This window comes from Thunnus thynnus, chromosome 1, assembly GCF_963924715.1.
Source record: "Thunnus thynnus chromosome 1, fThuThy2.1, whole genome shotgun sequence".
In the NCBI taxonomy this organism is placed as follows: Eukaryota; Metazoa; Chordata; class Actinopteri; order Scombriformes; family Scombridae; genus Thunnus; species Thunnus thynnus.
The window spans coordinates 1,387,369-1,400,622 of record NC_089517.1 but is presented as its reverse complement, the minus strand read 5'-3'; positions in this window follow the sequence as shown (position 1 = coordinate 1,400,622).

Below are 13,254 nucleotides of genomic sequence, written 5' to 3'. Positions count from 1 at the left end.
ATCCTGCTACACAACACAAGACCCACAGACTCTGAACAACAACAACCCACATTAGCTTCCTGCTAAAGTCTCCTTTTTATCTAAACTTACAGACATGAACACACGTCTTGTCCTGCAGATTAGCTTGTTGAACGAGCTCCCAAACAAACATTCACAAGGGAAAACTGCACCGCTAATGTCAGTTAGCATCTAGGTAGCTATTTAGCTGCTCAGCTGCAGCACATTAAACAACATGTAAACATACCTGCAAATGTCACTTCGGACCTGTTAGATGCTGGTTCGGTTGTTGCGACACACTGTCTGTCTGACTTGTAGCTACAGCAGTTTATTATTTATTCCTTATTGATTAACTGTTAATTGTTTTACATGTGTATGTGTTTTAATGTGTGTGGCTGTTCATGTATACATGCTGTCTGTCTTTATTTATGTTATAAGTTCTTTGCAGCTCTGTTTTTCAATTTTTATTTCAATTTCAGTTCAGTTTTTGGTTTGTCTTCAGTGTGTTTTTATTAGTTTCAGTTTAAGCCTTTAGTCAGTCTCAGTTCTGCTTCTGGTGTTTTTTGGTCACATTGGTGGTATTTTAAGAGTAAAATGAAGAAGCAACTGATGGATTTTGTACATACTGTAGTTTGGAAAACAGAGTCTTAGATCTTCATTGGTCGTCTAAGGTGAAACTTCTCCTCATATTCCCTAAAACAGTCACATTTAAAGATTCTGACTAAAGAAACATGAATCAGACCTTAAAAAAACGCACAATGTATAATTTAACTTACAGTCACAGTCACTATTTGTTTTTATCTCATTTTATATTATTATGGGTATTATTATTATTTATTTAGAGCTGTATCGATTAGTCAATTCATTGATCAGTTGATCAAGAACAAATTAAATTGGCAACAATTTTGATAATCAAATTATTGTTTTTGTTGTTTTTTAAGCAAAGTGCTGGTTGCAGCTTCTCAAATGTGATTTATGTGTCATACATGATAGTAAACTGAATATCTTTGGGTTTTGGACTGTTGATCGGATGAAACAATTAATCAAGAAAATAATCGGCAGATTATTGAAAACTAATAAAACAGAAACTAAATAAACAATTGCTGCCCTACTTTTATTTACTGGATTTTATTTAATTGTGGTTCTGATTTGTTTTAATCTTGTTTTTTCTATGTAAACACTGTTTTAAAAGGTGCCGTATAAATAAAGTTTATTATTATTATTATTGTACCTGTAGTTTTTATATCTTGTAGATCTTCAGGTTAGGTTAACTTGGCCTTTATCCCATGTTACTGTGTTCAAATTTCATTCAATGCTGGTTTGATGCTCTTTTTTAAAATCTTATCCTTAACTTTTATTTGCAGTTTTAATGTTTGTCTAAATGTTGGATTTTTTGTCTTTCTTTTATTGTACTGTGTTTGTTCTCGGGGAGCTCCTGCGAAAGCGAGGGAACTGTTTCTGGGTCAGTTCTCCTGTTCAGACGTTTGCACCAGTTTGCGTCCACGTTTGAGTGAATGTGAAGCGGGCGGAGCCGACCATCGTTCGTCTTTTGTGGATAAATAAAGTTTTAACCACACAAGCCCTCCCTCAGACAGCCGCTCAGGTAAAGATGTTGTTGGATTATGTTGTCTCGCCGTCTGTGCTGTGACACGAGACAATTACCAGGCTGAGCCCATAATGATGCCTCATTAATGTGTTGCCACGGTTACGCCCCACATCAGCCCTGCCGCCGTACACCTGTGCGGGCAGGACGCCACATCCCACATCATCGCCTGTGACATCACACCACACCTCCCACACGTCCAATGGCGGGTCAGAGCGCGTAGACCCTGCCCTCAGCCTCCTCCTGATTGGGTGCCGTCCCTGCCCTTAATTAAAGTCTCCATCCATCTCTGCGTTTGACAAGGTAATTACTGGTTTGGCTGCAGATCAGGGTTCAGATTTTTATTGATTCAATCAGTCAGCAGATTAAAGAGCTTTTCAAAGAGTCTTTGGAGGGCGGAGAGGAGCTCGCTCAGAGGAGTTTATTTGTTTTCCACAGATTGTTTCTGCACCACAATTACAGCTCCGGGCTGCAGAGAAAACTCTGGTAATTTAACAGGACAGTGGTGAACCGCAGAGCAGCAGATACAGCGGATGACAAGATGATGAAAACACTCGGAGAAGCTAAGAGGCGGCGATTCAGTAGTAATGAGAGCCGTAAACAGTCTGGTCTGAAAATCCTCCAGCAGCTCCTCCTCATTGTTCAGGGTCTTTACTATTTAAAGGCTGAAAAGTGTTTGTTTCTGTGTGTGTGTGAGTGTGTGAGTGTGTGTGGACTTAGAAACTGCTAATCCGTTACACACACACACACACACACACACACTGGTAGAACTGAATCAAAGTTTAAAGTTGTCATTGTTAGCGTGTTAGCATGTTAACTCACAGCTCAAAGTGCAGCCTGACCGAGGTGACCAGTGAGGCTGTTGAGCCTTTTCCTTTATTCTGTTGTTCTAAAACGTCTTTGTTTTGTTGATTTACTCAAAGAAAAAGAATCTAAACTTCTCAAACACAGCAGTGATTATTGTAGACAAGCAGACACACAAGCACCTTCCAGAAAATACCCAGCAGACATCGGTCAGATGGCAAAAAAACCACAACATGCACATAAAACTGAAATCAAGTCTTCTTAATGGATGTGTGCACATGTTTGGAATAAAGATATGCTTCAGTAAGAGTCTAATGAATATCAGCTCTGGTCCGGTGTTGGTTGAGAAACTGTTGGCGAGCAGACGTCACACTGTGTCGTCCTCTCTACATCCAGTAAAGCTCCACCAGGACCTGACTTCAGAAACACTTCTCAAAGTTTCACTGGGCAACACATTCATGCATGTTTTGTTTTTTATTTTTCATACACAAATGTTTAATTAGGTCTTTAATTTGTTGAAAGTAGTAGTACTAATTAGCTTCTCTGTTAAGGTTTCTGTATTCAGCTTTATACATCCTATATGTTCAGATTAATAACTAATATGCTTTCAATAAGTAATACTTTCTAAACTGACGTCCTGGTCCTGGACGTCTCTTATCTGTTCATACAACCAGTCAGTGTTTGATGGATATCTGATCAAACCAGCTTCCTTCACCTGCTGTAACAAACAGCCAACAGGAGAAGCTAGAGCAGCGATTTGGACATGATCCCTCACTGGCTTCTCACCACGAACACGGTCCAAATCCAGCAGCTGTAGCAACAAAAAGTGAAAATGCATTTGGGTCTATTTGGTGTCTCAGAGGTCTATGTGTGCTCTGATAAACAAACTTGTGAGTGAAATGAATCTTTCAAAGCAAACCAGAGACTTCAGAGACGTCAACCCAAAATGTTAATTACAGTTTAATGAACTCAGAACATTCTGTAGATTCCCAAACTAAATGTGTGTGTGTTTGTGTGTGTGTGTGTGATCTGTTAGTTTGGGGTCAGTTTTAGTGTCGTCAGTCATTCCCAACATGCTTTGCGGTGAAGCTGAAACAACAAACTGCTGTTGAGGAGCAAGATGACTACTTAATCATCCACTGAGAAGTGTTTTTGTTGCTTTTTTTTTTTTGAGGAGAGTTTTTATTATAGATTAAGAAGTAAAAAGACATTTCTGTTTAATCTGTTGAACATCTTTTAGTTAAAGGACACATATTCTGCACATTTCCAGCTCTATATTTATATTCTGGGGCTCTACTGGAATATCTTTACATGATTTCCAGTCAAAAACTCCTTATTGATCTTCTACTGGTCCTTTATGCAGCCCCTCAGTTCAGCCTCTGTCTGAAACAGGCCGTTTTAGCTCCTGTCTCTTTAAGGCCCGCCTCCTGGTGAGCCCACTCTGTTCTGATTGGTCAGCTTCAGGAAGCTTCCTCCGGCTCTGGAGGCTACGTAAACAAACTATAGTAGCAGGATTTCACTTCTTTTTCTCCTTCTTTATGTTGGAGCTGAATCAGATCTGAAATATGAGAGTCGATAACACAGAGAAAAAAATACCATAAATAACAGAAAATCACAAAAAGCAGAATATGTGACCTTTAAATGCCAGACTGGTTAATTTACTGCAGTTCAGTCCTCAGTCTGTCGGTGAGCTGCACCAATCAGAATTAATTTACAACCTGGATTACACCATCATCAGCTGTCCTGTATATTCAACCCTGTCTCCTAGAAAGTATGTTAATATATGACTAAATAGTTTTCCCAACTACTTTACATAATCACTGCCTGGATTATGTTCAGATGTTATTTTGAATGATAGTACGTATAAAACGCAGAACACTTATACATTCACATATTAAAAAAACACACTTTCACTAACCAGAGAGCGTCAGGGTTATCACATTTTCATCATTTTTATTTCTTGTGTGCATTAGTCTCCATATATTTACATTTGTTCTGCCTTATTATCAGCCTGTCAGTCATTTGTAAAACATTTTGAATTGCATTGAACCTGTGCAAAAGGTGCTCAACGAATAAAGTTTGTTTGACTGAATGAGGACAGAAAGGACATTTAAATGAAGCAGATTTTTATTATTTTCTGTTATTTATCTGGTAAGTTTGTTGCACTTTGTTTCCGTGTTCTCCTACATGTATTATTAAATATATTAGGATTTGTATTTGTATGATTTGTATGTGTATTTAGAGGTTCTACAGTCCTGTTTAAGGTTTGATGTAAACTATAAAAGGGGAACTTCAGTTTTTCGTTGGAGGGCCAGATTTGGTTTCCGCTGGTTCAGAGTTTCCAGTTTCCAGTGAACCTGCGTGTTTCAAGTGTCGGAATAAACTCGTGTCACCTGTTTGCATCCTGACAAACATAATCAGAAAGGTTTTAGAGAGATTTCTGAGATCTTCCTCCTCTACATCCACTGTACTTGATCAGTCAGAACCACGAGACCTGGATCTGACCCTGGACTGACGGACTGACTGTCAGCCCGCCTGCAGCTGCTGGACGTGTTGAAACGCCGGCGTTGTTGCTTCAGTGCAGCAGATGTTGAAACCTGCATGGGGGGTGAAGACGGTTGTTCTTTATTGATGTCCTGTGGTCAGGTAGTTCTGCAAAACTCTGCCTCCGTTTACGGGACGGAGCTGAAGCGATTTGCCAACAACACAACCAAACAGGAAGTTGCGGGTTTTTAAACAGCGTTCGTTAAATACACCAGAATCATGATTGGGGTATTCTCAGCTCCGGTCGGCACCTCCAGCTCTGACGTCACTGAGGAGAAAACGATTACCTAACAGAGCCGAGCGCGGGCCGGCGGCCAGGTGGGATCAATCTGATTCTTAACAGAAACAATCAGCAGTGTGGCGTTATGTCACCCAGCTGTTCTGTTTATTAATGCTCCATCAAAGAATGCCCAAAGATCCTAATGCTCTTACAGCCGGTGCTCAGTACCAGTGCCAGCCAACCAGTGAAACCAGTGCCAGGACAGGTCATACCAGGCCATTAAGAGGCCTCCATGTTGTGACGTTGACATTTCAAACCCGGGAATTAAAACTCCAAAGTCTAAATGGAGCAAAGTGCAGCTCTGCAGAGGTTTAATGTTTAAAGTTATTAAAATGAAACTGGGCAGAAAAACTGGAATTAAATGGTTTTGTTATTTTTGTTTCATGGGAAACAGAACATAACAACAGGGGCCTCCCAAGTACAGATGAACCAGGACTTAGTCCAAAACCTAGAAGCGACAGTTTGGATGTTTTAATATTCACTTCTTAAAGGACCAGTTCCCAGTGTTCCCAGTGTGTTAAAGCAGCAGTCAGGTGTCTGTAATCATTCCTCCTGTTCATACTGGATATTAAAAGATCCTTCAAATGTGCTTTCAATGTTAGTGATGGAGGCCAAAATCCACAGTGTGTCCACACAGTCATTTAAAAGTCTGTGTGAAGCTTCTATTCAGCTTCAGCAGTCTGAGTTAGTCATATCAAGTGGATATCTGACACATTTACAGTCTTTTTAGCATCAAATTCCCTCTTTGTGTTTCCTCGGACAGTGTTTCCCTGTTGAGCTGCAGGTGGAAGTATAGTAACAAAAAGAGGAACTTTGGCACTAAAAAGACTGTAACGTTGAAAGATATCTACTTGATTTGACTCATTTGGACGCTGAAGCTTCATATTAGCTTCAGATAAACTTTGAAATACATTTTTGTCCTCCATCACTTCCATTGTAAGGTCATTATGAAGGGATCTTCTAATGGTCAGTATGAACAGGAGGAATGATTACAGCAAGAAAAACAGCTTTAATGTTCATTTGGACTCCTGACTGGTGTTTTAAGACACATTTGAAAAATTATGACTCCTTTAAGATGCAGCAGCCAAATGTCGTTCAAACTCTCTTTTCTTTCTTTCTTCTTTTTTTTTTACTGGTTTGGGATGGTGTGTTCTTTGTGTTAAGGCAGAGCACAAGTATTTCATTGTATGTTTAATACACATGACAATAAAGATGAACTTGAACTTGAACAGAACTTTATTTTAAATTCTAGTGGAGATCTCAAAGTTTCCCAAAGATCCCAAATCTGTCAGGATGACTTTAGGTGAAATGTGTATAAAATGAAGCAGCAGATGTAGAATATTTCCATCTGATGGAACCAGCAGACGTAAAAAAAAAAAACTCAGAGAGCTTCATCAAAGAGCTGCAACAACATGATACACAGTATATCCACCTTATTCCTTGTCCCATGATAACGCTCATGAATTATGGGCACGACTTCTGGTTATTCCTTTTATCTGGGAGAGTTCGCCAAGTCTGGACTACCACCCCGGCAAACTGGGACTCCCAAAAGCCTCATCTGTCCACCATATCATCTCCATAATCTGATTATTAAAACATTAGTTATAAATTATCAGCGGTGAAGTCAGTCTGAACTCCGACAGGTCCTCCATCCTCCATCTGCTGGTCCGGGTCTGTTTGAAGATTTTAATAGTTTAAGTTGTGTTTTATCAAACTCAGGGACAGGTCGCATTATTTCATCATAGGAGAAATGTCATAACTGTTTTTAATAATCCATTGAGTGATCAGTGTATCTGAAGCTCAAGTGATCAGATGACTCATGGTAAGTGGTTATGTGGAAGAAGAAGATCTCAAAAATCTCTCTAAAACCTTTCTGGTTATGGTTTGTCAGGACGCAAACAGGTGACACGAGTTTCTCCTAACACTTGAAACACTTGAAACACTTGAAACACACACGGCTTTACTGGAAACTGGAAACTCTGAACCAGAAATGGAACAAAATCTCCCCTTTTATAGTTCACATCAAGCTTTAAACAGGACTGTAGATCCTTTAAATACACATACAAACTCATACAAATCCTAATAAATATTACTTTGTAACAATTAATATTGATCATTTCGTCCATCTGTTCTTTAAGTTACAGTATTTTGGAGGATTTTCCAGTTTCATAGAACCAGTCTGGTTGCTGTTTCCAACCATCACGCTGGTAAACTGACTGTGGAACATCTGTCCCAGAGGAACCGAACCAATTTCCTAAATGATTCCTAAACATTCCCAGACCACATGTACAAAAGATCCAACCTCGTTATGACACTTCCAACATTTACAGGCATTCATTAAAGGATAATTCTGGTGATTTTCTATATTTTCTTATTGTCACCCAGTGCAGCGGTGTGACTCTTGTTAGTAGATCAGTTCATTGTTGGTTTGGATCCAAACATGAAGAAAAATACAGAGAAAATGACCAAAATTATCCTTTAATGTCTGTTTTTATGATGTAAACTCGCTGCACTTGTAAAAGAGAGCTCCTGTAGTAGTTCATTTAAGGTTAATTTAATGCAATGGAGTATTTTTTCATTGTGGTATTGATCTCAGTACTTTTTCCACTACAGAATTTATGGAAAAACAAATTGTTAATTTGAGAAAGTACTTTTCTGGACTGGAGAAGCTGTAATTTATGAGTTTCTTGATGTAAATCGGGTTGTTGAAGTCCTATAAAGCCTTAAATGACTGACTTTACTTGAATATATACAATTAAGGATAATTAATAATAAAATGATTGTGTTTTGCTTTGAACTAAATGAAAAATAATAACAATAAAGACCATTGAATGTAGATGAATATGGACGTCATGACAGCTCATAAGGTGAGGTCATAAGCCCCGCCCCCTCCATGTTAGCAGATGGGACAAACTAAAAAAAAGTCAAAGTCTAATACATTTTTCCCAAAGATGGTTTCTGTCATTCCAGGTTGTTCTCATCATGCTCGTTCTTCTGATCAGTTTGTTTTTTAATTAGTTATTTGATGTAAAAGGAGTATTATATATGTGAGTTGATATAAACGGGGGTGTGACGTCATGATTGACAGCTGCTGCATCGTCCACATTTATATACAGTCAATGATAAAGATGTGAGCAGCGGAACAAATGTTCTCACCGTGGATGAGTTGTTTTCCTCATCCTCTGATTGTTGTGATGACATTTGGCCACACCAATACACATTCATACACCCACACACACGCACACGCGCACGCACACACACACACACACACACTCGTGCACCCCCCATGATGACTCGTCCCATGATTTAGGTGACAGATTGTGTTGATTGATGACTCAGCGTGCTGGAGGTTCATTTGCTTCATTCCTCCTGAACCGCAGAGCACAATAACATCCCACCCTGCCAAACCCGCAAGGCCGGGCGAGAGACACCCTGCGTAGGTGAGAGAGAGCGAGGGAAACTTGCCCGAGGGGGGAGGGTATGTAGAGAGAGAGAGAGAGAGAGAGAGAGAGGAGAAGTAAAGAAGAGAAGTAAAGAGAGGAAGAGACGGAGCAGAAGGTGTGGTCTGGCCTCGCAGCAGTTTTCTGTCTAATGAGAGCGATTACCAACCTGCCAGCCAAAAGTGTTTCTGTGTTTACCAGCAGCCAACGCTCATCTCTCTCTACGCTTAAACATCCTTAATTTACTGCATACATTAAATCAAATCAATACATCATTATACAAGTATAGAGTGTGTGGTGAAATGCCACAGTCTGAGATTGTGCAACAGAAATTATTTACAAAATGTAAAAAAAAAGTGTGCAAACAAAAAACAAAAAAACAAAAAAGAAGAGCAATGTTAGAAAATACATAGGCTATTTAAAAAATTATATACATGCCATACAATCTATGTAAATACACAATGAGAAGTTTTACTTTTTTACTTTTGGGTATTTTTTAATTCAAACTTTATATACTATATATATGTATATGTATGTACATATATATATATATATATATATATATATATGTACCGTATTTTCTCAATTAAAAGATAATGGGCAGACATGGTCAACACAAACAAATAAAGGCCCCAAAAACAGGCCAGGAAGACACATGTCTGGATAAACTCCTGGTACCTTTTATATAATGAAGCATAATGCACATTTCCACTGCTGTCAGTTATTTCAGTTATTGTGCTCTATTCCTCCTGATCCTCAGCTTCCAGAAATGCTGTCGCTCTGTCAAAAATGCCAAACTCTGTTTATAAGTCATATTTTAAAAGTTTCCTCACTGAATATCGCAGATGAGCATTGGTTTTTAATGACTTTTAATTGATCTACAGTTCAGTAGTACTCTTGGACTTGCTGGGCCTGATTCCGGCAGTTTGAGCTGCTGACAGACACCACAACACAGCTAACGGAGCTAACGGAGCTAACGGCTAACCCCAACTCTAGAAAAGCCTCCCCTAAACCTATATTGTGTTTTGTGAACCACCTTGTAACTCTGGTTTTGAAAGGCGCTATAGAAATAAAGTTGATCATTATTCTATTATTGTTATTATATATGTTAATGTCTCAGCCAACTGTGGTTTGTAGCAACATACAAGTGCCACAACACGGCTGTAGGTATGTTAAAGTCCCACAACACAGTAGAGAGTGAACAGAAGCAGAACAGAAAACAAAGAGGGAATTAGAAATAAAGACCTTTTTTAATATAAGCCTGCTTCCAATAAAGACCTGGTGCCCCCTGCAGGTGAGGTAAATAAAGGCCCCGCCCACTACTAGAGGAAATACGGTATGTATATAAACATACATATATACATACGGTATGTGTATATGCTTTATGTTCTGTATATAAGTAATATATTTATTCATTATAATCAGTATTATATATTGATAAACACACAAACATATTTACAAACTATAAATGTGTACATTCAGTGTATGTGTATATTTTGTATATATGTGTGTGTACACATATATATACTGTTATGTACTCAGTATATAGAAATGCATAAATATAAGAAGTTACAGTATACACACACACACACACTCACACACACACACACACACACACACACACATGTACATATGTACAGACTATGTAAAAAAGTAAAATAAAAAAAGTTACACTTGTAAAAGAATAATAAAAAGTTAAAGAAACAAATCCAGAACAAAAATAAATAATAAAATAAATCAATATTCATTAATGATTTAAATCATTAGATCTCTCAGGTTTACACTCAGTGAGTCTGTAAAAGCTCTGATATTCTCCAAGATGGACGCCGGCGTGTTAGTTAGTGGTCGTACATTTCGAGCAGCAGACCTTCGTTGAAATGAGCAGAGGATAAAATGTACGAACCCACAAAGGAGTCACAACATAAATATGAGAAGAAGAAAAAGGTTTCTGTAAATCTTTGCTTTTTTTTTCTTGTAAATAGCCGGAGACTCTGTTCAGATGAAAAGGGATCATTACTGTTGTTAAACCGCTCACTGACTTACAGTAACCTGTGACGAGGGGTCGACGTGACCGACGAGCCAAACTCACCCAGAGCTGATCAGATTCAGTCCCGGAGCAGCCTGTGGGAGGACTGCAGTTGTTGTTGATCCAGTGTTGAGTTTAATGTTTACACTGTATGTGGGAAACAATAGTGGTGAGAGAAGCCTGTGATTATACTCTATGTTATATCTGTACATTCTCTGACCGGGATAATTTCTAGTAAATTAAATTATGGTGAAATTAAATTATTCTTCACTCAGCTATAAACCCCCAAACGACCCAGAGGATCCCTGCTGACCACTCTGACAAAACACTGCGGTGGACACTCAGCACATTTTATATAATTATAGATGTGAGGTCATTCTGTAAACTACACTGCAAAAAAACAATGACATCATAACAAGTCATTTATTCCTTAAATTGTAAACACGATTTTTTTATTTGGTCACATTACAAAACAAACAAAATCATTGTGTGGGTGAGAATATATGTATATAAGTGTTTAAAGCAAAATACAATTTTGAAGACTGAATACGAGACAAAGGACCAGTAATTGTTTATCTAAACAGATCTTTTTACTGAAGTTTTCAGAGAGTTTAGCCTAGCTTAGTACAAAGACTGGAAGCAGGGGGAAACTGCTAGCCTAGCTCCATCAAAAGGAAAACACCCAGCATCCAATAAAAGACGTCTGATGAAAGTCACCAAACCCACCAGACTTCACCCAAATGTTGCTGAAGTTAAGCAACTGCTGTTGTTAACTGTTGCTAGTTTTATTGTTGTTAGCTGCTAGCTATTATTAGTTGCCCACCATTGCTATTTCTTACTGCTACATATTGTAGATATATATAGTATGTATAGTATAGTATGGTATATATAGGCCTAGCTATGGAGTAGTAAGTAACAGCAATACTAATTGCTACAATAAGTAGTCCTTGTAGTTCTGTTGTGACCTGTTAGCTGTAAGCTAACTAGTGCTGTTGTTAACTGTCGCTAGTTTTATTGTTGTTAGCTGCTAGCTATTATTAGTTGCCCACCATTGCTGTTTCTTACTGCTACATATTGTAGATATATATAGTATGTATAGTATAGAATAGTTTATATAGGCCTAGCTATGGAGTAGTAAGTAACAGCAATACTAATTGCTACAATAAGTAGTCCTTGTAGTTCTGTTGTGAACTGCTAGTTGTCGGCTAACTAGCACTGTTGCAGTTACAGCTGCAGTGCTCAGCAGTGTTACCAACTACTGTCAGTGGGAAGTAGCTAAAGCCTGCAGGAAGAGTAACTAGATTACGTCATGTCATAATTACTTGCCAGATTTTTTAAAAAATTAAAGAAAATTAAGTTAAATTAAACTAAACTGACTGTAATGAGCTATTGCATTAGCTATTTTTTTCTTTTTTTCAAGCAGCTGTAAATCTGCCTCTAATATTAATATTTATGCAGGCTGCTGTATCAACTCTAACTGAAGTATCATGAATAGAGAGATGATCACGCACTGGAATAAATTAACTATAACAAAAGTCAAATTTAGACAGTAAAGTTAAATCATTTAGAATAAAAACAATGTGGATCAGTGATTGGTCAATACACACATTCACAGCTCATTGATGACTCTGTCTGGCTGATCATTGGTCCACTGAACAGATAGACATGCTAGATATGTTGCTAGAAATAAAGTCACTAAAGGGGTCTGAAAAGTTGCTAAATCTAGCGACCAGGTCACTAAGTTGGCAACACTGATACGTAGTAAACTAGTCGCCTGTTATTGCTCCTGCTGCTGCTAACTGGGAGGAGACCAGCGGCTGAAGGTGATTCAGGCACTGGTGGCTCACCTCATGTTTCTGTGATAAACTGACAGAGAGAAACAGAACAGGAGGAAAGACACAGTCAGCCGTAGTGAGATAAAGGCAGAGCGTTTCATCATGGAGGAGACTATGTTATCATTCATATAGCTCACACGGAATAACCGTCGTGCTCCGGCTGTGTTCACTTTTTCCCCCCTTGAGGTTTTGTGAGTTTTATTAGTGACAGGAGGCTCAGGGACGGAGTGAGATGAAGCAGAGACATCGTGGTTACGTGTGTCATGTGTCTTCCCTGGTTTATCAGGACTCTGTGACATACGCAGCTGTTAGGACTGGAGCAGGATCGTGGTCTGAAATGAAACATCTACTCGGTTTGATTTCCTTCTGAGAGCCAGCAGGATCGTCTGGAATGTGGACTCTCCGCTGACACTCGCTTTCAGAGACATGAAGTGTTTGTTCAGTGTTTCCAGCTGGTGGCGATGACAGCGTGGTGACATCATGCAGGTGGTTACTGCAGGCCGGCCGGGTGACAGCAGCGGCGGGGTTAATTTTAGCCGTGTGTGTGTGTGTGTGTGTGTCGGAGTCAGCAGGGCAGTGACTGAGAGTCACAGGAGAGGAAACACCAGATCCTCGTGATCATGATGACTGATCTGAGCCTGCTGTCATCCACCAAAACACTGATCTAAGTCTTATTCAGGCTCAACTTAACAAACCTGTTAAACTTCCTTCAAACAAACACAACT